The sequence below is a fragment of the Uloborus diversus genome, unplaced genomic scaffold, assembly GCF_026930045.1.
Source record: "Uloborus diversus isolate 005 unplaced genomic scaffold, Udiv.v.3.1 scaffold_320, whole genome shotgun sequence".
NCBI classification, from domain to species: domain Eukaryota; kingdom Metazoa; phylum Arthropoda; class Arachnida; order Araneae; family Uloboridae; genus Uloborus; species Uloborus diversus.
In genome coordinates, this window is record NW_026558484.1 from 137,417 (window position 1) to 163,146 (window position 25,730).

Consider the following 25,730-nt stretch of genomic DNA (forward strand, 5'->3'; position numbering starts at 1 on the left):
AGGGTATAAGTTGAGAACTTTTCCCTCCCCCCAAGCCGAAAAAAAAGGAAAAAAAAAAGTAGGAATCTGCAAGAAATTTTTTTAATATATAAATTTGCCAAAGTAAAGAGTTTTATCAAAGAGTAAGACATGATTTGGAAAATGTTTCGTTACTGTTATAATTAGCAGTGAAATAATTTTATAGTCTTTAATCATCTCCACTGGAGCAGCAAGTATTTTTACCTGAATGGGAGGGGAGGTGTATAGTCTTGATGTGTTTAATTTTATCTAATTGGTAGCAAATTGCTAACTCTACCGTTTCTACAGTAATAGAATTAGCAGTATATGTTGAAGCTAAGAACTCTGGGGAGAGTTTGACCTTCAAACCATTCTTGTTGCACCACTACTTATGTCAGATTAACTACCAATTAATTAGCAATACCCTCATTTTACACGGATTTCATTACACACAGTTTAAGATTTGACACTGTTATTTCATTATATATGGATGAGTTTTGATTTATGCAGATGCAACATTAAAATGCATAAAGTTTTTCAAAATTTTCATATTTCAAACTTCTAAGATTGTAGATAACAAATGAAAACTGCATTTTGGCATGCTTATATATATTTGGCATGCTAAAAATGTCTCCAATGGCTCATGCTCCCTTATATAATAAGGGAGCTTGAGTCACTGGAGACATTTTTAGAGCTCTTTTCAGAGGTAATGTTATTAAACTCACACAATTCATAGCTCACTTGAAAAAAAGCTTTTAGAAGTGACAAATAAGAACAAAACCAACAACAATACCAACATTGATGATACTCGACCGAAAGCTTCCACATTTAAATTTTGAGCCATATTTTGACAATAGATCTTTCTGATTTGTGTTTATAAAGGAAGATCCCATCATGCAAATGATGCAAGTGACCATGGATGTGCTCATGCCCCACAAAGGAAAAGCCCTGCATAGAAAAATGACTGCCAAAGGAATATCATAAACAGCTCTTATTCATATTCCCTAAGTTAATTCATATTTTCTTCATATCCATTGTGTATTTGTATTGGAATTAGTACATATTTTTTATCAATGGAACATAACCTAACCTATTTTAACATTACTGTTAAGTCTTCATTTACGTTTCTGTGGAATGTAACCCCTGCAAAAAACGAGAGTTCATTGTATGTAGTTTACAATTTACATGTTGGTTATAAGTAGTAATCCTTACTATGTGTTTGCTTTGCACATTGCAGAGTTTAAAAAAAAGTGTAATTATATTTTAAGTGACTGCTTTTTTTCTCTCTCTCTTTAGCAAGTGTAAAAATTAAGTGGGATGCTGCGAATACAAAGGCTATCAGCCGCAGAATCGGCAGGTACTTGCTGGAGCTGTAGATTGGGATCATCGATCTCACAGTATCAAATAAAGGACACTGAATGGTCGAAACGAAGACAAAAAAGCTGATAATATCTAAGCACAATATATATATATGTATGTTTTAATGAAACATATTTATGTTATAAATAATATGTGTGTTTTTTACACATTACCTAGCTGATAATATGTAATAAAAAATGAATAAAAATTTTTTCCCAATGAACTTGTAAATATATAAATTGTTCCAAAATATTAATTTAAGAAAAAAATAAGGATTTTGATTATATCATTTATATGAACGAATGAACGAACAAAAACATTTATGATGTCAGTGGGAAGAACTATCATGCTTAAATCTGATCCTTACTCTTAAGAATAATGAATCTTAATTTCCCACAATCTTAGCATTTGGCGTAAAAAAAGTAATTTGCTGCTCATTAAAAATCATAAAAAATGAAAGATATTACTGTCAGTAATCTAATTATAAAATAAATGATAAACTGTCAATTTTCCTCTAGTCTAGTAATTGTAGCCGTAAATTATATCGTTTTAAGACAGAAAGGTCGAGGGACTTTTGACCAGTGCGCTAGGAATAAAACACAAACGCACAGTTCTGGGTTTTATACCTCTAGTGCAGTGTCAAAGCTTCATAGCTATCGGTGCCACTTCTTAGTAAAGACGAATTCCGTTTTTTGAAAAAAAAATCGTCACACAGATTTCCATCCTTCAATTAAAAAAGGAAAAACAAAACCCTAAAACTGAAGGATGGAAGTCTGAATGCCGATTTTTTTTAAAGACTGAATTCTGTTTTAGCAGTATTGCCCAACACTGGCTTAATAGCTACACATATAATCGGCCAGTGTCACCTGACCCCATTGGCCAGTACTGGCTCGAGTATCGGCCAATGCTGCAAAAGAGATTGCTACCCGGTATTGGCTAGAGTCCCTATATGAAAACGTAGTTTTCAGAGTTGCGACAACGCGGTATCATTTTCCTATTGGTCGAAGACCGCCTGAGGCAAGGTTTCTTCTTCTCCCGTAGGATTAACATGGAGCGTATGACAGTGCTGTGGAAAAACCCAGAATCTGAAAAATTAAAGGTGAGTCCAGGATTTTAATGCTCATATTACTGTTCTACAATGTTCAAATTATACGTGTGTAGCTTTACTTGAGTGAGTCCATTCCTATTTCTTTAACTATCGCGTAATTATATCAAGAACATGTGTTCCGGTGTGCTAAAATTCCATAATGACACTTTATTTGGGTCTTTTATAGTTATTTTTTCTGTTAAATCGATGGTTCCAACCACAACGTTATTGAAAAACAACACTTTAAGACAAGGCAAATGTTTTAATTGTGTAAATTAAATTTTTTTTAACGATAGATCTCTGTATTCGGTTTGGCGCGATCAATTTCGTGCTTGGCGACGAGTGGAAGTAAACAAAACATACACTTGTGATGAGAAGAGATCTTAACTTGTGATTTGTATTATAAATGCCTTATGCTGCGGAAATTTTTATTTTAAATGAATGTGACTTGATATTAAAACCCGTTTTAACTTATGTTTTAATTTTAAGGTTTTTATTTTTCCTGATCATTTCTTAGACAAAAATTGACTAATGTATCGTTTTTAATGTTCCTTCAAGCTATAAAACTCCAAGTTAAATCTTCTCTTTATGCAACGTAAGTATTTACAGTGTCAAATTTTTGTTTTTTGAAAGGAGATGCAGAGGAAATAAAATGCTTATAAATTATAGGACTTTCAGTGTTTGCTGGCAGTATCTTTTAATAACATTTTGATTTATGGAAACGTTTTGTTATGATATTCTGCTAAATGTTTTATTAGTTAAAATTTGTTTAAAAAAATGTCAGTTCGATTATGAAATTAATGTGACCACATGAATTTGCCAAAGCGTTTGAGGTGGATATGAAGTGCAACACTTGCTTGACACACAGTACAGTTTTTATCTATTTTTTAGGTTGAGCGAGCCAATTTAAAATGTATTATTTTATTAAAAATTTAATGAATTGTAGGTAGTTTTGGTTATTTTGGAAATTTACTCTTTTTTATTCAACAAGCATGCCAGTCGCTGTGTGTTCCATTATAAACAGAAAACTGAGGTGTTCTAAGTTCTGTTCAAGTAGTGTGTTGGTACGTTTTATTATGCTCTAATTAGGGTTTACTAATTTTTAGGTTGCCTTGTTATTTCCTTTACCTGCTATTTCTTTATCACCTGAAGAATCAAGTGCATGCTATCACCCCATTCAGGTTCGTAAAAATTTCTATTTTTATTGAGAAAATGATTTTTAAATAATTATGCCATGATTGATACATAGTTAAGTTTTAACAAGTTTTGAATTACCTTTGAGGTAAGGACTGTTATCATGGGTTTTTGAGATTGTAAAAGTCCTCCCAGCCACAAAGCTCTTGTTTGTCAGAAATTAGGTACATTTAAAGTTTTGCGAGTTGAAATATCAATACTTTTATAATAAAATGCTGAATCAAAGATTTTTTAAGTGAAACTTTTTTTGCAAGGGCTTTGAAGTTATATCCAACCTTTTTGTGTGATGAAAAGTGGTGGGGATAAGCAATGTCGGTTAGAAGGAAAATAGTGGCTTGCTTGCCTTCAGATATTGGAGGAAAGTGAGACCTTCCGCTCTTCTCGCTTTCTTTCTCATTTTGTATGGTTGCATGTACTACGTTTCGGCAGCACGGAGATCAATATGTACGTTTGTAATTACTTACTTTAGTTATCGTAAACAGATCATTTCTCTTCTTAAGAAGGAAGAAGATGATCATTATAAGTGGACACATGTATGTAATTTTATGTAAGAAAATGAATAAGAAATACAATATATTCAAAAGTGTTTGAACAATTAACATGTTTCGCGTCTATCGTGTGTCATTATGACACAACCCATTTCTTGGAATCAAACTTTAGAAGAATTCTACTCTTCTAGATCAGCAGAAAAATAAAGTACATGAAGCTCTCACCCCACATCAGTTTCGTAAAAATTTCGATATTTGGTGGAAAAATGATTTTTAAATAATCCTATCTCGATTAATGTGGAGTTAAATTTTAACTAGTGTGTCATTTTAAAATAAAGGCTGTCATAATGGGTTTTTGAGATTATCCGTAAAGATCAGGGTTCGAAAATATCCGATATTTTGATATATATTAGATATTTTTATATTTATCCGATGTTTTCAATCAATGCAAAATAAAGTCTTTAGTAACTGCTTCCTTAAATCAGAGTTGTTTATTTCTCTTATATTATTATTATTATAAATGCATCCACTTTAAAAGTAATGTTTCTTTCATTATTTATATTCATTTATTACATGTTCGTGATTTTGCCTCACCCACTCAAAAGGTAATTCAATTGCATCTGAGTTCATTTCAACCACTCATAAAAATAAATGTATAAATAAAAAATATTCAATTTATCAGAGATTATCTTAATTTGTTAAAGGCTTTAGAAAATCAATACTTTTGTCAGGAAATAGAACATTGAAATAAAGGGGAATTCAAATGCTCTAAGACAATGGTGAAAATGGACAATTTTGAAAACATATGGCTTTCAAAACTGATTCATGTGGCCAGCTGAAATATCTGGTATAGATAAATGAATTTACTGAAAAATGTGGCTTTATTTTAAAGAATAAATTTAAGCATCAGTTATATTGCATTCTCTATATTTTTACTTCACTTAAATTTATATGTTAAAGCCAAACAAGAACAGTTTATAAGTAGTTTCTACAGTATGCACTCACATTTTTTCAATCACAAGCACAAGTAAGCTCTTTGATGAGGTAGTGGCATTCACGTAAAAGTTTAAGACAGGAGTTTAATTTTTTTCTCCTCAATCTTGACTAAAACCATTAAAAAAATTAATTTTTAGTTTTCTGAAAATTACTCAGGACTGCTGAAATAACACTTTCTAGAAAAAAATTTGTTCAATATAACTGTGCCATGTGATTTCGTGATAGGATTTGTAGGACCATAGGAGCTATTAGTTGGTCAGAAAATAAAATAAAAAATATTAATATTATTAAAATAATTGGGACTTGAACAACGTGCCCCACTGTCCAACATACCCCACCTACCCCTACAATTTTGCTGTGGATATTCCTAAGTGAAATGCAAAAAAAAACAAGCAAGTTTTCTCACGGTTCCTATAAAATTTGGAATCACGAACAATCATTACTTATTTTAGTCATCATAAACTGATGATTTCTCTTCTTAAGAGCAAAGATGATGCACACTAAAAAATATGTACATATTATTATGTACATAAATGAATGAAAAACATAATCTATGCTAGTCAAAAGAGATTGATGAATTAAAATATTCCCTGTAATATGTGTTTTACTTTTTCATGTGTTTTTAGAACACCCTGTTTTTTGAAATTAAACTTTACAACATACTTAATGCAAAGTAGTTGAAATACAGCTCTATTTCAATTAAAGTGTGTTTATTTATTTTCCATTTATAATTTTATGAACTACTTTAAAAAACATTCCTGCCAATTCAAAACATCAGCCGTACTGATGATTTAGCACATTTGAAGAGTTTTACATCAGCTTTAAAATTTATTTGCCCTTAATGTTTTTTAAGTTTCTTCCAGATATTCTGCAACTTAAAGAAAGCTCAACTACTAATTGAATTGTAGCCCTGATGCAGATGTTCTAGAAAACTCATGATAATATTGTACTGTTTGCTTAAAAAATTGTATAATAGAATGATCTCCAGTATTAAGTTTACAAGGATGTCCAGAAATCATTTTCGAAGTTTTCTTAGCTTGACAGCTTTATCAAAACTAATTTTAATGAAGTTGTTTAAAAAAAAAAATAAATTTCCATGTATAATATGCCATTCATGTTTGTTATGTTGTAAACTTCAGGAAATTTGTTGCCGAAATGGTCTTTGGATTTTCAACAACGACATACAAACCAACGAAAATTTTGTGTTTAAATGCTAAATAGTGTAATTAAATGAAATTTTGATCTTCTTCATACAGACATGCTGTATTTCTGATTTGTTACTTATTATCAAATTTATTGTCATTCATTAGTATAATAATATTGAAATGTAAAGAGGTTAAACAAACAATACTTTTGCAGCAGAAATTTTGGAATAGTAGCTGGTGTTCTGTTTTGATTCTCTAAATTTAGAGTTTTGAATTTGTTTTGTAAATCAAGTGCTTTCTTTAGGTTTATGCTTGTTTGTCATGTAAAAATATTGTTTTCAATTCAGATTTATAATAAATTTTTTGGTATTTAAAGCAAGACTAAAAAATTTAGATATACATAAAATTGTGAAAGATGTATTTAGGTTTGTTTATTGTTATACCTTATTTCAGCATTAAATAAACAGTTCATTTCTGCTTATTCTGTTCCTGTAATTATCCAGAACCTCCCCCCTCTCAAAAAGAGATTTTTCTCCCCACTTAAACTACAGGACAGAATTTGAATAACTGCAAATAGCTCCAATTTTGGAAGGGATTGGTAGCAACTGTTATCTTAGTCCACTTTTGACTGTCAGTGCACCTGTTCTGTTTCTGACTGAGTTCTGGAAGCATTTTTCAGGATATTAGAACATACGTCACGTTCATCCATCCATGATATGGGGTAATGAATGGAATAACAATCTATATGAAAAAATCTGAACAAAAAATTCAATTTATTTCAATCAAGGGAGTTTTTTTTCATAAAAATTCACTTCACGAATAGTATAAGAGAAAATAAATTACAAGCATCAGTATATTTTGCCCTGTCTAATCGAAACTCCCTGATTGAGTAGATGGGAAAAAAGCCTATAACAAAATTTATTTTATTTATGTTTATAAGTGACTGAAAATTTTGATTAAACTAATGTTTTGTCCATAATTATTAATTTTAGGAAATGATACTTTGGAGTAAGGAATTTTTAAAAATTTGGTAATAATAACTACATTTTGAACATCTAAATATTTTGAGGTTACGTTGCATTTCAAAAAACACAAAGATTAATCTTTGCCTATTTTGTTACTTAAGCAGTTATTGATAATAATAGTGTGTCCCAAAATCTATAAAAACTACAAATCCTGTTTCGGTACCCTCAATTTGAGTTTGATTGCCTAGTTGAGAAAAATGTCTTTGTTTCCTCTTTTTTTCCTCGTGTAAAAATGTTGGAAATTCTGTGTTTGAAATGAAGTTTACAGATGTAACAACACCAAAAAATAAATTGAACATTAGATACTTTGGTTGTAATTTTTATGTGGTAATGACCTGAAGACTTAGTATGGAATTAATGAGTTTTCTTCATGCTAAGTTGTATTTAAAATATCTGTCAAAATTAAATGTAAACATTGCTTTTCCACAAAAATTGAAAATAAGTACGTCCTCTACTGGTGCTGTGAATGATTTTTTCTTTGTAATATTGTTTTGATGTGAAAATATTGTTCAAAATTTAAGTAATAGATGTATGATGCAGAGAAATAAATAAATAACAATAAATACATTTGTTTCTTATTCATATGAGTTGAAAATAAGTAATGTTTAAAATTACACCCCCTCAACTCCTCAATTTATTTCTGAATATTTCTATCTACATCAAATTAAAGTAATAATTTTAAATTTTATTCAAATTAATATTTTAACCATGATTACCTACTGAACCACTAAAATATTTAGAGGTTCTTGGTATTTTTTCTTTCTTTTTTTTTGGGGGGGGGGCGGGGGTTACCTCGTTTTAACCATCTACCTATTTCTAGTATTAAGCTTTCAAATTTTCCTTTGCATATTTACCTTTCAGATTTTTAATTTAATGTTTAACTTAATCACATTTAAATCAGAAAATTGTACAGGGTAAACTTAAACATGCAATTTTTTTAATAGCAAACCATTTTTATTAGTAATATTGCTTTTTAGATGGTTACAGGAAATATTTTTAGATTTAAAACTCTTTATAACGCTTGCCTTTCCGAAACAAAAACAAGCAATTTCTAACGTGCATTATCTGTCGTTCATTTATTTATTTTCATTTTCTTACCTTTTTTTTTTTATCACTTCATTTATTTTGAATTAATTAAATTCTAATACATGGAGGTAAGAATTCACATGCTGCAAACTCCCAAAAATAAATAAATAAATAAATAAAAATTATTACAAAAAAAAAAAAAAAAAACTGTCGGCAGATTTAAATGGATATATTTTTGCTGAAATTAAAAACTAATAAACTATTCCTTAGTTTTAACAGTAAAAGGCATGTGACAGCAAAGTTGCACTTTTTGAAGATTAGCCCATTAGTGACTGAAGTTTTTAATTAAAATAATGTTTTCTTTTTCGGATGAAAATGCTGGAAATTTTGTGTTTTAAATAAAGTTTATAGATACAATAACACCAAAAAATAAATTCAGCAACAGAGATCTATGTTGTTTACAACAACAACAAGATAACAACTATAAGATCATGCTATTGATCTGAAAACTTAGCATGAAATAAATGAGTTTTCCTCATGCTCAATTGTTTTTAATTTTTAGTTTTTGTTTTCTCATAAAAATTCAAAATAAGTACAAGTCCTTTTTTGGTGCTCTGAATTGTTTTAATTTTGTTTCATTAAAAAAATGTCTACTACCTAACTACCTTTCATTCTAGTATTGTTTTGGTATAAAAATGTTGTTGAAAATTTTAAATAATAGATAGTGTACTTTCAAGAAATAAATATAAAACAATGGAGACATCTGTTTCTTATGCATATACAAATGTTAAAAAAATATATGTCAAAATACACGCCCCCCTCCCTTAACTTCCCAATTCATTTCTGAATATTTCTATCTGCATCTAGTTTCAAATAAAAATGACCTCTGATTAATATAATTTCGTTTTCAACTAAATACAAATTAATCTATTAACCAGGTGTGCCCACTAAACCATTGAAATATTCAGAGGTTCTTAATTTTTTTTTGGAGTGGGGGGAGCGAGATAGGATCCCCGCAGTGTGGGGTGTCCCAGGTCTTAAAGGGTCCAACGGCCTATGAAACTGAAGAAAAAAAAATTGAAAAAAACCTAGCACTAAGACTTATTTAATGTTACAAATAATACACTGATGGCCTTGGGGGGGGGGGGGCTGCATACAAATTTTGCTGCAGGGAGACCCAAAATGTATAGATATGGGCCTGGATAGGACACCTTGTTTTAAGCTTCTGCATATTTCTAGTATTACTCTTTCAAACTTTCCTTTGCATATACATGGGTGCCCCCCCCCCCCGTAGGTGGACATGCCAGGCATATATTTCCTTTCGGAATTTTTAAGCTAATGCCAAAATTTTCCATTTAAATCAGAAAATTGTATTTTTTTTTCCTTTTATAGAAAAAAAAATAAATAAGCATTGCTTTTGATATCAATTCAAGAAATATTTCTATGTTCAAAAATCTTTATAAAACTTAATTAATGTAGCAAAAACAAGCAATTTTTTTATGTTCGTTATTTGTTGCTTATTTATTTATTTTCATTTTCTTAATCAGTTTTTATTCCTTCATTCATTTTGAATCAATTCAAACTATAATATAATTTTCGTTGTCTCAGAATCTTTTGATTAATTTAAAATTAATCGTATTAAAGAGAATAAGGTTAAAGAAAAAATCTGCTTTTAATTCTGCTAACACAGGGCCATTTTGTCTTTTTCTAATGTTTGAATCAAAATCGAGCGTTTCATTCATTGACAGCATGCATTTTCGAATCCGCGTGCTTACATACTTCAGAACCCGTTTTAACCACTCTTCCCGCTCCCGCTTGTGACTATTTTTTTGTAATGAAACTCGAAAGCGAACAAGGAGCCAATCTTGCAGCTCGGCGGCAACCCTATATTTCTCCTGTAACCGGATGCGCTTTCCGAGCGTAGCTGTTGTCGCAACTCTGAAAACTACGTTTTCATATAGGGACTCTAGTATTGGCCAATTTAGTTCTGCCGGTACTGGCCAATGCTCGCATCAAGTATTGCCCAATGTTGTTAAAAAGTCAACCGTTCGACGCTGGCCAACCCAACTTTAACCGATATTGGCCAAAACTCGCTCCGAGTATCTGCCAATACTGGGGAAAAATTACCGGCCAACATTAGCCAATTTTGATTTGCCAGTATTGGCCAATACTGGCGACGAGTATTGCCCAATATTGTAAAAAAGTTAGCCGTTTTACGCTGGCCGACCCAACTTTACCCGAGATTGGCCAATCTACCAAACACCGTGGTTATGACATTGGCCGATACTGCTGTGCCGCTGGGGATGTTTGAAAACATTAAAAGGAAAGGGAACAGGTTTCCCGAGTGTTTACCTCGAGATTTTTTTAAGGGGCGCCGTGACTCGCTTTTCAGCTAACCTTTCTCCCTTAACTTGATCAACCCTGCTCGCTCCTAAAAAGTGGCCTAAGAGCTCGTTATTTATTTATTTATTATTATTTTTTTTTCAAAATCTGCTCATTTCCTCCTCTTTTTATCCCTTTCAGATTTCAGTTTCAATTTACATTTTCCCCGTAACTTTTATTATTCATTTGTATTTCTTTTTATTTTTAGTACGCGTTTCACTTATTGAACAGCATGCATTTTCGAATCCGCGTGCTTTTATCATTCAGAACCCGTTTCAGCCAATCTTTCCGCTCCCGTTTGCGACTATTTTTTTTAAATGAAACTCGAAAGCGAACAAGGAGCCAATCTTGCAGCTCGGCGGCAACCCTATCTTCCCCCTGTAACCGGCTGCGTTTTCTGAGCGTAGCTGTTGTCGCAACTCTGAAAACTACGTTTTCATATAGGGACTCTAGTTTTTATCAAGAACTGTGTCGTCCTTTCAAGGAAGTTTGAAGTCGCGCCGGATCCGTTACAGTATTTAGGCAGTTATTTTCCATATGAATCAGCAAGAATGCAAGTGAAGGTTCTTTTTTTGCCACACAGAAAATACCGCAGATGAATAGTTATAAGGACCGTTTCCAAATCGAGAATAGGGCTCAATGGTGATTGAAGAGGAGAAACTATTCCATGATCATCTGCAGTGCGACCATGGAGGCGGTCGTCAGATATTGAAATGAAATGAAACTTAACTGTGACCAATTGCCATTGTTGACACCACAATCCACGTTTGCTTGCTTCTTATCTCGTTAAGCGTGCTATTGTGCTTAATTTTGCGCTTTTTTCAGTCGCTTCTTTCTTATTTATTGTCCTAAGTGCCGAACTATCTTTGTTTTCAGTACGAAATATCCGTTAATTTGTGTACTGAAGTTTATCGTACGAACATTGGCAGAAGAGTCAACAGTAGTCCTCTGAACTTTTTTCAACTATTTCATTGCTTTGCTGCGAATGGTAAAACGATCGTGAGTATCATCTTTTCAGAAATAATTATTGCAAAAGTTTTATGTGCATCTTCTTTTTTTGGGTCGTCTATAAATGATGTCATCAGGCCCGGATATTTTGGGCAATTAACTGCCTACTGTATTGCTCACCCCCCCTTCCCCAAATAATGAACAATTTTTTTTAAACAAGTGACTGCTGTTTGTTTTCAACTGTTTTTGCATTTTTACCGAAATTTTGAATTCATTTGTTTGAATCTTTTTGTTCAATATTATTGTTACTTAAAAATATTTTTAAATTATTACCAGGTTAGAGGCTTTTAGGTTGTTAGGTAGATTATTCTATTCCGACTTTTGAAAACTTTCTTTATGTATAAGTTATGTCTGCAATGAAACAAGGCTCCATATTTTTTTTTTTTGCAGTTCAACCAATTTTTTAATTTTTTGTCCAATTTTTTAAAAAAAAATCAAAACTGTTTTCTCCTGTAGACTACATCTTGGTTTTGAAAGGACTTTCACATAAAATGAAAGAATTGGCAAAAGTTAATGATTCAGCTTTCATTCTGTATTTCTTACAAGCTAGGCTTATGTTTTTCCGATTTTTGGGGTTATCTTTTAAACATTTTCTTGATTGTTCCCTGCTTTTAAATTTCTTGAATTTTTCTACAAATTTAGTTTTGCCTCTTTAACTCATTTTTGCTCATTTGTTTTGATGTATAATGTCTTTAGATTTGTGTTCTGAGCTGAACTGAAATTCTCAGAATTTTTTGTTCCAAACTGGTCAAAACATTTATTTTGAAAAATATTTCAACCAGTTTCCTAATCATTTCTGGGGAATTTTTAATGCTTTGAATCCCTTTTTTTTAAAGTTCATTTTCTTCCTTTATTTACTGTTGTCAATTTTTAGGTACTACGAAGTTTTTTACTTAGTCATGTTCTCAGCACGCTGTACTGTAATTTGAATAATTTGTTCACACAGTTTAGTTTTGATAATTAAAATACTTTTTCTCCTTATTGCTCCATCTTCAGAATAACATGCAAGGTATTTTCCTCGTAATGAAATGATCAAACAACGCTAATAACTCGCAATTAGCTTATGGTAAGCCCTTGAATTTTGCAGGAATAATGTTTAATTTCTTATTAAAAATGGCAAAATTTCAACAATGGGGATTTTTTGCAAGAAAAACATAATTGGTGCATGTTTCATCACTTTTCTCTGATTTTATTTCATGTTTTATAGCTATTTTCAATCATTTTGGCTCACTTTCATTTTTCCATTATTAGAGTCATAAAATTTGGTACAAAACTCATTAAGGACAATGGAGATGTGTTCCTTCATGAGTTGAATTGCACCATGCTGCAGACGCTCGCTGTGAGATAAATATACTTTATATGCCAACTTGCTAACACCCTCAGCCAGTAGCAAATTTTAGGGGGGGGGGAGTGGGAGGGGGGCATGCTCCCCCCCAAAGGGATGAATTGATTTTAACTATTTTATTTTTATTTTTTTATTGACTTATTAAAGAAGTAATACTGGAGTCAGAGGCCTAGAGTGGCAGAATACATGTAACTAACTCGCTGGTTTCGAATTCAAGGGAACATATTGGGATTCGTTCACTAATTTTTCTTTGATGGAATCAATAATTAACATTTTTTCAAAAAATATGTAGGCGCACCTAAAAGAGTCATTTTGATCCAGGAACCTAATTGCAAAATAATGGATTTCTTTTTCATCTTATAAAAAATGCAAAATGAAAGAAATAATATGGTAGCTTCTTGGAAAAACCATGATTTTTAAAGGAAACAGAATGTAGTATCAATATGTTATCTCAACTGTATCATGGCTTTACGAACAAATCAGCAACTCTTTTGAAATTCACACAGAAGAAATAGTTTCTGAATTCTTCAGTAAAATTTATATGTTATGAAGTAAGGATTTTCTTTACAAATTAATTTTAAAGAAAGACTCAAGTGAAGTATGGGTTTATTTAATAACCCTTAACAACTCGGCCGAGTACCGAGTATCAATTATGTTTTAAGTAGAACCATCGGCACACACGTGATGAATTTTGAACACATTGACATACTGGTATAGACCTCCATGTCCATTAATAGTTTTTAAAACAAAATTCTAGCGGAAATTTAATTAATCATTACTTAAAAATTTTTATTTATGCCAAAAATGTTTACAAAAAAGCTATTTTTAAAATTAAAAAATAAACAAATAAATGAATGGTATGACTAATCAAGTTGGAATAAAAACAAATTATATCAATCTATTATAGTGCTAGTCCGCCAAACATAAATAATTTTTAAAAATAAATAAAACAATGTTAAAAGCACAAATGTGCAGGAACACTGCTGACACGTGTTTCTGCATTACAAGGAACGTCTTTTTCAGTGCATAAAATGAGAGCTAATGAATGTAAAGACATCCGACAAAAAAAAATCCGACTTTTGTCGAATGTCTATAAATCCATAAGCTCACATTTTGTGCATTTTAAAAGGCATTCCTTGTAAGCCAAAACACATGCCTACTGTGTTCCTGCACATTTATTATTTTAACATTGTTTTATTTGTTTTTATTTTTTAAACGAAGGTATTTTTATCTTTCTTATAAATAATTTATGTTTGAAGCAAAAATCCATTTAATAATATAAAATATTTTTGTCCCATTTTTAATAAGTTTAATTAACTTTGTGGACATTAAAATAAAGATTTACTCCATTGAATGATAACAAACTTCATTATTCTCAAAATTAAAATTGGATCTGTCTTGAACAGTATTCAATTTTTTACAACTACTCGGTATTGGTTGAGTACCTGATCAAAATCTGGCCGAGTACGGAGTATTCGGCGAATTGGCCGAGTACCGAGTAGTTATCGAGTACTCGGTACGTCTCTAATTATGACAATGTTCCTAAGTAAAGCCTCTCATTGTCCAGCATTTCGGTGACATTATGTTAGGTTTAGTATTTAAATGGCTTGAAACGTTAAAGATGTTTTCTGTCCACAATCAACGTATATTAGTGCAGCATAATATTCATGTACTTAGAAGTGAATTCATTAACCCTAAAGAAATCCTGAAATAAATAAATAAATAAAAAAATAAAATAGAGTTATGAATACTATGTTATGAAACATCAAATGTGGGGAGGGGGTGCTATTCAATTTCCCGGGCCCCCTCCAAAAGATTTTTCTGTATCCGCCCCAGCCCTCGGCTTCAATGAGATGACATCAGCCTTCAGCTCGTTGATTCACTATTCCTGACTGAGGAGTTCTAACAGGAAAGACTCAGGATGCAATAACTAGGCTGTCTGGTATAGTCATGTAGTTACTGGCTACGTGTATACCTTACTCTGATTTTTTTTGAGCAATCATCATTGCTTATTGCTCTTATTTGAACGGTTTTTGGCGTAAAATCATTTTATTTTCCCACCACCACCCTCTGCAGCATCACCGTTGATCGGCTCCTCACGATGCTGCTCCTCTAGCGAAAGCCGTCTCCAGGTTGCATCCATGTCCTACACACACGCGCATACATACGCAACTACACACACACGGGCACACACACAAAGACATACAGACATCCACACATGCACACACACTCATACAAACAACTACCCACACATTCATGCCTGCACACAGACACAAACACATACACATACCCCCCCTCACATACACACATTCATACACCCAACTACTCACACACTTATGCCTGCACACAGACACAAACACACATGCCTACACACACATACACATACTTCTACACACACACACACGCACATAGCCCTACACACACACACGTACCCCTACACACACACATACCCCCTACACACAACACACACACCCCCCACACACAAACACACATGCTTACATACACACACACTCGTGATTGCGAAAAACATAATTTGAATTCAAGATGTAAAAATTCAAATTAATTTTTTTTTATTATTTGATTTTGTCCTCTAATTTTATTTAATCAAAACTTTGACAGAAATTCCCGTATTTGGAGATGATAAAAATCTTTATGCGGTTTGAAATTGTACGTTAATCGAAACAAAAGTTAAAAAGTTAACGACCATGTTTTTGTCTAAGAGTAAACAGAAAATGTATTTGTGCTATGATTCCAAGAAGAGTGAAAATTACTGAATTTCAGTAATTTACATTACAAAGTTTTGTTGGGAATTCCAAATAATATTATCGATTATTTACGTTTATTTTGATTTATTTGGCTTTAATTAAATCCCTATTTTCTTTTATCTTGCAAAGTCACAAATGCTAATTTCAATGTTTGTAACGTATTTCCCGATCTTAGACACGTGCATGCCTTTCGTCATGAAATGATGAAGTTCCTTTTCCATTTGATTGGCCGCCGTTCTAACATCATTAAATGCGCATCTCAAATGCATGTCTTATTGAAATCCATGCAAATGTCTCTGGCTGGCTATATATTGTTACAAATTCTGTAAATAGTAATTATTGTAGTACCGTAGCCTGTAAATAGTTTCCCGTAATGAATATACAGCCCCTATACATTCGGCTGAAGTATATGGACCCCTATTTTTTCATTGATAAGATTTATGAAAGAAAAGTGTGGAACAGTGTAGCATTTTCTGGAATAGTTGAAACATCTCTTTCGGTGTATATAAAAAGCCATTATGCATGATAGAAAGTTAGTTTCGATTGAGAATTTGTACTGAGAGTGTATTAGCTCTGTTTATTGCGAGGCATTTCGCTGTGTTGTTTTTCGTATTTGGAAGTAAATACCTGTGTAACCGTTGAGTTTACGGTGTTGAATGATATTTGCTTAATTGCTGATGATTAATTTAGCAGTTGTTGACGCTCTTTCCTGTACATAGTGTAAATAAATTTCTTGTGTTTTTAATCAAGAACTGTGTCGTCCTTTCAAGAAAGTTGGAAGTCGCATCGGAGCACGTAACAATATGTTGCTTCTGTAGCTCAGTTGCTCTCTCTCTTTTAAGGCGCCGTATTTTAGTTTCATGGTCAGCCGAGTTGGCTGTTTGCCGTCATGCTCTCGATTAGGCATTTCATAATTGTAAACTTTATCTGCAAACCTTAAGTTCAAATTACTGAAACCTCGATTACATAAATGACTCTTCATTTGTCATATTACAAATTTACAAATAATGGTTTTGCATGTTTTAGTAAATTATCTATGCTTCGAGAGAACTTATTTTGCAATTTCATATTTCAAACGTAAATAGCTCGCCAAGGCAGGGCTGTCGGATTTTAGCCGGGCCAAAAAAAGCCGGCCGGCTTTTTTTGGTTTAAACCACTTTAAAAAGGCCGGCTTTTATTAAAAAAGCCGGCTTTTTTAGAAAAAATACTTTTTGGTATTTTTAGTGTGATTTAATCAAAATGAAAATTATATATCATTAATGCAATTACTACTCTTTTAATAAAATGGTTAAAAATTAGACAGTTAGATAACAATGTGCAGTACAAAAAAAAAAAAAAAAAAACATAAAAAAACAAACTATTGCTCTATATTATGAAATTATTGAATGGAATTTAAATGATTAGAAATTATTTTCAGTTCAAGTATTCAAAAGATCACAAAACACTGCTGCTTTTAGTACCAGTCATTTGGTTCAGTTTTTAAATAACAGTATACTCTTACCTTTTTTTCTGCTTTTGTTTAATCACCCAAACAGTAAACCACCAACACATTAAAATTTTGCTACATCACAAAAATAGAGAAAAAAAACTTATTTATTAGGGACATGATCCTTTTTGATACAATTTAAATTATTATAAAGGAATGTTTCACTATGTATATAAAAGATCACATACGACTGCTGCTGTATTAAATAAATTACCAATCATTTGGTTGAGCCTTTAAATATCGGTACACTTTCACTAATTTTTCGGCTTTTTCTGCACCTAAGCTGTTTCTGACTTTGCTCCAAATAAAGCCATAATTTGAGAAAATCCTCTCAATGGATGCAGAAGATGGAGGACAACTATGTAATTTTATAAAAAAATCACAAAAATCATCAGATATTGAACTCTTGGTTTTTGAAGCCTTGATTTTTACTAAATTCCACCATTTTCTTGCTGGAAATTGTTCGATAACGTTTTCAGAAAAAAGTAATGGTGAATAGGTTTCGGAATCTTTTATCTTGAATTTTAGTACACCGGGTAGAAATTGAGGGTACTTTTCTGCAAGCCACATTTCCGCTTCATTTTCCTGTAGATTTGTCAATCGCTTGCCAAAGTATTTGGGATCTGTCATGTGAGCTAGCAGATGAAACGGCTCAATGTGTTGATTAAATCTTTTTCTAATTTTTGCTTCATGGCTTTCTAAAGATGAGTCTCCTATAACATTCAACCATGTCTCCACTGCTTTCGACAAAGTAGCGTTGTCGCTTTGAAGTTCATTGATTGCTTTTGAAATAATTTCAAGCTGCTTACGTAGGTAAACAACTTGAGTATAGATACCAACATTTGTCAGTATACTTCCAATCTGCTGATCAAACTCATCCAAGTGCTCTAATCTGATTTCATTATACTTGTGAAAATTAATGATGAAAGTTCTTAGACATTCATCTTGTGAATTCCATCTAGTGTCATTGGGTATCTGAGGCATTAAGCCATTTTTCTCCTTTAGCCACCCATGAGCATTGTGCTTATTCCTGAAATATTTTTGCACTTCTAAGACATGTTTAATTAAACTATTTGGTATGATGTCTTTAACACAAAGATTTAGCATGTGTGCTGAGCATCCATAAATCAAAAGTGACTGGTGAGTTTCCTGAATTTGATTTCCCATAGCAGTCATCTTATTTTCATTATCTGTACAAATAGCGAACACTTTCTTATTATACTTGATCTCGACTTCCTCTAGTGTTTCCTTCGCAAAATTAGCACAAAACTCTGCTGTTTTCTTTTCCGAACCACAGTCCATAGCCTTGAAAAGGTAAGATTTAACTCCGGTATGAATACTGCAGGCAAAAATTGGGTCATTTTTTACACTTGACCATCCATCAAGGATTAAAGTTAGAGCTGCTTCATCGACAAGTTCTTTCTTTAAGCAGTTTTCAATATCATCGCAAGCTTCATCAAGTAATTTCCCCGAAAGTTGATGCCTGTTAGGAGGAACGTAACCAGGTCTTAAATCTTCAACCATTTTTTTAAATTCTACATTGCTTGAAACATTGAAAGCTATGTTGTTTGCATAAAAAAATCTAGCAACAGATTTATCCAAATTTTGTTTCTGAGATGCTGTTGTAACTACACCGTAAGAAAATATGGATTTCTGCTTTTGTTCTTTGCTTGAAGAAGGAACTTCTGCACAGTCATTATTGCACTCTTCAACTCTGGGCACTTTAGTAGGAGGCTCAATCTCTGCAATATCAGTTTCTTCAATAGTCATAGAGGCAATATTCCTTTTGCACTTTTTTAAATGTTCTTTTATTCTTTTGCTAACAACAGTTTCGCAATGTTTGCACTTCACTTTTGTGCCAAATTCAGTAAACTCATTCCATTCTGAAGCTTGTTTTCTCCCACATCCTGAAGCCATTATAACTTTGGGAAAATAATAGTGATCACTAAAAATTTGAACTGAGCTACTCAAAGGTTCAAAATGGTTTTAAAGCAGAAAAGAATTGTGATACCATTTTCAATCTGCAATTCCATTCTTTTAAGAGGTGCTATTTTATTGGTTATTGGAACTAGATCAGTAACCAATAGTTGTCAGATAAATTTTTTATTCCCCCAGACTTGGATGGGAGGGTGACCTGTCTGCCCTTCCATTCCTGAAAGGTACCCTTCTTCCCCTTTTATTTGTGAAATGGTTCTGTTCTTGCCTGTTTGATGAGAAACCAGAACCCTGTTGATTTTGAACACAAAAGTGAATAAAATGCAGCAGTACCTTCCTCACTCTATTTCTGCAATCTTTCTCTCCTCCCCTCCCCCCCTCCTACTCAACTAGGATTGTCATTGACTATTGCTCATTCACCAGCTCCCCAATTCTGGAACAAGGAAGGAACATTCTTTCAGGATAATAATACTCTGCCACCTGTTTTTATCTTTAGTGGCACCTTTAATACTTTTGTATGTCACTGCTCCTGTCACTCAAACTAGAGGATCATTCCCATTGATATCCACTCTTTCTTTCTGACTAGCCTCTGCTGAATTCTGAGTAATTGTAAGTTTCTAGAATTGCCTTGAAACCACTAAAGAATACTGGTCATGACCCTCCTTATCACCTTACAAATAGTGCAGAATGGGTTTCTTTGTCCAATTGACATACCTCTGAATGCAATTCCAATGTTTATCTTTTCAGCAGAGTTTAAGTAAAGGGAAGGTGTCTTTTTCCATTTTATAACATTTCATTCAAATTCAAAGCAAGTAATTCAGCAATGATGTATTTTATTTACTATTTATCTACTTGGAAATAAAATAATTAAATTCATTTGAAATAAATTATTTTTTAAACTTTAGAATATAAAAAAAGTAAGAGTTCTGCATTTTAGCAGTGACCTGTTTTTAAGATCAGCTGACCTGTATCTGCTCCCTTCCCCCAGGCGCGCTTTTGATATGAAGTCCTGGAATTATTCAGCTAATATATGATAGCACTTAATTTTGAAGCTAATAAATTAGTAATATTTCAAGCATCAGTTCTTTTCTTCTACTAATCTTGGTTTTTTGCTAAATTCAGAAGGGTGCCATTTGATTATTTTGTAGTATATGTTTTTTTTAAAACATAGAATAGTCTTTAAAAAAATAAATACTGTACACACAAAAAATACTATGCAGATGTTGTTTTAAGCTGTAACACAATCATTCAAAAGAAACAATTTGACAAAAAATGAGAAATTTTTATCACATTTCAATGAAGCATTTTTTTTTTTTTTTTCACTGTCTTCCTAAGAAAACTGATTTTTTTTAAGTTTAAATTTTCCCAGTTTGTTCTGAGTCACTATACTACATACTTTCTTGTATTGTAATCAAAGATAAACATGTTTAAAGTCATATTGTCGTCTCTGAGCAACAGTAGGATATCATATTGTTATTTCTGGGATTAGATGTCTTACTGTTGCTCTGAGGCGACAATATGGAAGCACTTTTCCATGCTGAAGGTGGAAGAGTAAGCAACAAAAGCGTAAGGATTCTCTCAGACATTTGAAATCATTTGCAGTTTTTGTTTGTATATTCTTTTTATCACCATATTTTCAGCATAAGCATTGCTTTATTACTTGAATTAACATTGGTTATCCTATTAAAATGTAAGGAGGGCATTAGTATAAGTAGTAAAGTATGTAATGCAAAAAAGCCAAAAAAGACCGGCTTTTTTTAAAAAAGGCCAAATAAAGCCGGCTTTTTTAATAAAAGCCGGCCGGTCTGGCTTTTTTAAAAAAAAGCCGGCTTTTTTACAGCCCTGCGCCAAGGATATCATTGTATTTTATCACCATGGAGGAAATAAAAAGAAATAATTTCAACAACAGGTATTGTTTTCTGCCAAGGACTCCAATTACACTCTGCAACTCAAAAGGGCACTAATTAAATTAGTCATCGATGCAATAAAGTCATTGATAAAATCTCATCGCCCGATAAGTTTGACTAAATTTAGCACTGACACAGCATTGCTAGTGACATACTTTTGTTAACGTGTCAAAATGATTAAAATTACAACCATTTAATGGTTAATAGGGTTGCTGGAGGGGGGGGGATGCAAAAAAGTCATTGCACCACTCCAGCAGACATTCAACAAAAGCCAGACTTTTGTCGGATGTCTTTTCATCCATAAGCTCATTTCTTTTGCATTGAAAAAGGAGTTCTTTGTAACAACGAAACACGAATCTGCAATTTGTGCTTTTTGACGTTGTTATTTCTTACTTACTTTACTTTGGCTTCTTTTATTTGTTGAATCAAAATAATGTTTGGATTTTTTATAGTACATCATTTTCAAAATCTAAATCAGTCAAAAAACTTCTTTTGATATATGAAACAAAAATTCATAAAACTTAGGATCACTCGTTTAGGTACTTTGTTGCTAATATTACAGTTTTAGACGGGTTTTGGTTAAAAATTTAGGTTTTTGACCATTGTGTCAAAAAGGTTTTTGACATGTCAGTAAAAACTGGTTAAAGCCGCATAAAACCACCAAATCTCAAAAACTTACCAACTCTTTTTTACAAGAAAAAAGGCCTAAATGAACTACATTTTTTTTCTTTGTTTTTGGAATTTTTTGAGATTTTTTTTAAAATATTTTTTTTACTTTAGGATATTTTTTAAAAATTTCCTTAATCCCTTAATCATTCACATGTGCTTGTATAGAGGAGGGGAGCGCATGCGAACAGGCCTGGAGCACATATGAACATGACTAAAACCACAGGACAAGCACCATATTTTAAAGAAGTGCTCTTTAATATGAAACATATAAGTATATAACAAATACATTGATGGGTTTGAACCTATACTGCGTTACTTTAAATTGTACAGTAATTATGTCAAGTGTATGTGTAAATAACGTTTTAATGTTTTGATTATTTTAATTATATCTTGCTTTTTAACTTCATACATAGTTTAACAATGTATTTTATAATAACTTTAAATTTCAGTTTTTAACGTGATGAAAATATTTTGTACCTTTTTATTTCCTGTAAGTATTCTATAACACTAAATTGTAGACCATTTCTTTAGTAACAAATGAATATAAAGATGATAAAACTAAATAAAAAATATTCGATAACTAGAAGGTCACCCGTCAGGATATGATTCGTGAAAATTGCTTCTACATTTGAACGAAGCCATTGCCTTTTGGTGATATTTTGATGGTTGAAGTTTTAACCCTAACTCCAGGAGATTAACTCTTAACTCAGTAGGTAGTGCTCATTGATGACCATTTTTTCATCTACACAGTCTTAGCAGTAATTCAGTTAAGGGACCAGATCGAGTTCAGCCTTGTCCTGATAAAGCTTTTCCCTGCATGTCGAACATTACTGCAACTACTGTCTTACTACTTTTGCACATTTGTGCTCTTAATGTTGTTTTATTTGCTTTTAAAAATTATTTATGTTTGACAGAAGAGTAGAACTATAACAGATCGATATAATTTGTTTCAACTCCAACTTTATTAATCATACCTTTTATTTATTTGGTTATTTTTAATTTCAAAGTAAAGTTTTTGACCCAAACAAAATTTTTTTATAATGGGTAATTAAATTTCAGCTGGAATTTTGTCTTAGAAACTATTTTATGTTCATGGAGGTCTATACTACTATTCGAACGAGTTCAAAATTTATCACGTGTGTGTCGGTGGTTCTTCTTAAAACATAATTGGTACTCGGCCGAGTAGTGAAAGGCCGAGTACTCGGTACTCGGCCAAAGTGCTACTCAGTACGTCTCTAATTAAAATATTAGAAAAAATTATCTCTGTGTAAAATGAAAGAATGCTAATATTTTACTTTTAAGAAAAACAAATTTATTTAAAAAATGTGTCGTTAAAGCAAAATTTGCCGCCCCTAAAAATTTTGCCTCCCTAGGCAGCTGTCTACCCCCTATTGAGAAATTGGGCCCTGATTCTGACTCAATATATTAAAGTATTTATCTCATTATTTTACAGGTTAACGGAGTGTTTAATGTTTTGGCGAATTTTTTTAATGATACTTTTCATGTTATTGAATATCTTGTTTTTGTTTTTTATTTGCCACATTAATTTGCATTCATGGAAATTTTAGCCTGGATTCATGGCTAGTGTCGTTAAAAACTGCATTAAAAAGACAAAATAATGTATAATTATCACCAAGTAATATTTTTCCGTGTAACTTTGACTGAACAGGGCAATAATAAATAAAATGAAATATGTCTAATCGTTAAGATTAAAAATGTGCTGTGACTCAAATATCATGGAGTTGGTCAGAATTTCATCACAGAAACATTTGGTTATAGGAACTGTGATGGTTTTTCAGTGACGGTTTCAAAAATATAGCAGTTGAATCGTGTGATGCATTCTCAGACGCTCTGGCTGAAATATAGGAAGGAAAAAAAGGGGGGAGGGTAATTTGTCATCAATACTTAGAAAAGAGCAATTTTATTTCTCAAAATTTAAACTTAGACTTGTTTGGATTTTTTAAAATTTCAAAAATTCAGTTACTGTCATTAGTATAGGTATAAACTTTGCATTTTACAGATTACCAGACTAAATCCCCCAAAAGGGGGCAATGGACCTCGTAGAGGACAAAAAATAACACTATGCAAATTCCTGAGCCGTAAAGGACCTCTGTGGCAATTCGGCAAAAATACAATTTCAACTGGGCTTGAAAATGTTAATTTTTAACCATTTTATTAAAATTTGTTTTTCTGTTTTTAATTACTTTTTAATACTTTCAGCTGCTTTCCTTTTTGTGTGTAGGTACTGGTATACACCAATTCGAGCTCTTTGAAGCTGAACGTTGCATCGCAGACATCAGGAGATTCCGTTTCGATGCAAGCGATTTTCAAACTTGTAGAAAGAAAAGCACTCTAGAATTTCTAAGAACTTGGAATCTAAGAGTACACGTTAAGCACAGCCTATGTTTAAACACCTTTTATACAGGGTACTTAAAAATTCAGGTTTTAAAAGTGTTATTTATATGCTTTTATGAAAACTTGCCACTGAGAATGTAAGTTTAGAGGCATTGAAAGGTACATACCTTCAATAATCAATGTTTTCATTAGATTGTTAAGAAAAATCCATAATCTTGCGAGAATTCTCTAAAGACACTGCTTAACAAAAGAAATTTAGCGAACTTATCCTGAATACATTTGGTGAATTACAAAACTGCTCTGGTAAATGTAAAATTTGGCGATTTACATGCTGAACTGAACAAAAGAGAAAGCAGTGCAAAAGTTTTGTGCTTAACTTAGACAGGTGGTCAACTTATAGAGGTCGATATATATATGATAAAGAAGTATTTCTCTACTTGACAACTTCGACAGGTGGTGTACTTACAAAGGTGGTCAACTTTGCAAGTTTTATTGTTTAAAGTTTGTGTAAAGAAATATCATATAATTTAACTTAACTAGAATCTGCATTTCAGCAACTACTTCATCTGGAAAGATAAGCATCAAATTATTTTGCCATGTCAGTTCTTGTAAATACTAACTCAAATGCGCATGAAACATTGTGTGCTGAAAAGAAACCATGTACTTGTTGCCAGTATTGTAAAAAGACATTTTCTAAGAATTCTGAACTAATAACCCACTTGAGAATACACACACATGAAAAACAATTTTCTTGTGAGTACTGTTTAAAAGCCTTTTCTCGGAGTTCAAATTTGAAAACACATTTAAGGATACACACTAATGAAAAACCATATTCTTGCGAGTATTGTAAAAAGACATTTTCTCAAAAATCACATTTGATCAAACATGTGAGGTCACACACTAATGAGAAACCATATTCTTGTGAGTGTTGTAAAAAGACATTTTCTCGAAGTTCACATTTAATAAAACATTTGAGGTCACACACTAATGAGAAACCATATTCTTGTGAGTGTTGTAAAATGAAATTTTCACAGAGTTCTAATTTGAAAATTCATTTGAGGACACACACTAATGAGAAACCATATTCTTGTGAGTTTTGTAAAAAGGCATTTTCAAAGAGTTCTACTTTGAAAAATCATTTGAGGATACACACTAATGAGAAACCATATTCTTGTGAGTATTGTAAGAAGACATTTGCTCGAAGTTCGCATTTGATAACACATTTGAGGACACACACTAGTGAGAAACCATATTCTTGTGAGTGTTGTAAAAAGACATTTTCACAGAGTTCTAATTTGAAAACTCATTTGAGGACACACACTAATGAGAAACCATATTCTTGTGAGTTTTGTAAAAAGGCATTTTCAGATAGTTCGAATTTGAAAACTCATTTGAGGACACACACTAATGAGAAACCATATTCTTGTGAGTATTGTAAGAAGGCATTTACTCGAAGTTCAAATTTGATAGCACATTTGAGGACACACTAATGAAAAACCATATTCTTGTGAGTTTTGCAAAAAACATTTTCAGATAGTTCAAATTTGAAAACTCATTTGAG